Raw genomic sequence first — 1,477 nt, 5'->3', positions numbered from 1 at the left:
CCAGCTGTTCTTCAGGTGCTCGGGAACCTCAAACCACACCTGCATTTAACTGTTTATTGGTTTAGTTTTTCGAGAAATCAACAATGTAATACATAATATTATTTTGTAAACTCACCGACTTCGCGTTGTGGACCATGTCCTTCACCTCCTGCGGGACCTCGCCCCAGTCTGGCCACAACATAGGGACTCTATCCCTAATGAGCGCTCCCACGCGGCCGGAGTACGTCCTCGACTTCCCGCTCGATACTATGTGGTCATCCCCGTCAGTATTGATGACGATCCTCCGCACGGTACCCACGATCTTCTCGAGAGCCTTCCCTGTGACGAGGCCTCTCTTCTTCTTTGTCGGCTTCGCTCCGACGATGCCTATCACATGATAAACCAAATTGATTATTAAAATCGGAGACCCTTTATTATTAATTATAAGAAAAGTAATCATGCATCACTGATTACCTAAGGCGCTCGCGGCGGACGCGACGGATTCCGTCTCTGTCGCCGATGATGATACCCTCGCGGAAATAAGAGGCGTATCAAAAGGCACGAACCGGTACGCCGCTGATGGCGCCACTGACAGGGGCAGTGGATAAATCGGCGTCCCTGAGCCATCGACTACAGGTAAGGCCGGTATCATCCGCGGAAGGAACAGATGAGGCGGAGGCATCTGTACCCCAGATGACCCACTATCCGAGGAAGTAGGACCCGGAGTGGGCGCCCGGTGTATCTCAGGCATATGGGGTGTAGACACCTCCGTCTGGGTCTGAGGCCACAGCTGCCTCGAGGAACGAGGGATGGCCGCTTGCCTCAATGAAAGGGGCACCTCCGGCTGCCTCTGCGCCGTCTCCAGAAGGCTCGCACGTCTGGCTATCATCTGGCCCTGAAACGTCGTTTGGGGGTTGCTAGAGGTTCCCTCAGACGATTCGGACCTTTGGCCCTTCGAACTCTTCTTCGATCTAAAATAGCCGCTCAGCCTATTTAAAATATTAATTTGAATCAAGGCTGAGGCAACATTGAAAAAGTAAAAATTCAATCTTATCCTTTTCAAATCTAAGGCTCTAGATTATTTTGTCTTTATTCTATAAAAAATATTTTTGAAACCATATTTTTTCATTATGTTCATGCTTAAATTTAAACACTTAATATAATGTGAAATATATATATGTTTAAAACTATACTTATTCAAAAATATGAATTCAATAAAAAATATATATATAGAAATATGAATTATACCTAATCATGGAATGCAAGCATCAAGTTCATTATCAACAAAGCATATGTTTAAAAAATGAGGATAATTTATCTCCTAAACATAAATTAGGGAAATTAGACAGTACATAAAACATAAAACATAGCCTAAAAATCAATTTGAAATCAAGGGTAAAAAAGAAGAAAAATGCTAACCTTGGACACCGGGAGAGCGACGGAGGAGGGAGGAGGTGGAGACCGGGAGAGCGGAGGGAGGGAGGAGGGAGGAGGGGAG

This window comes from Fragaria vesca, unplaced genomic scaffold, assembly GCF_000184155.1.
Source record: "Fragaria vesca subsp. vesca unplaced genomic scaffold, FraVesHawaii_1.0 scf0513057, whole genome shotgun sequence".
In the NCBI taxonomy this organism is placed as follows: Eukaryota; Viridiplantae; Streptophyta; class Magnoliopsida; order Rosales; family Rosaceae; genus Fragaria; species Fragaria vesca.
Note: the sequence above shows the minus strand (reverse complement) of the source record.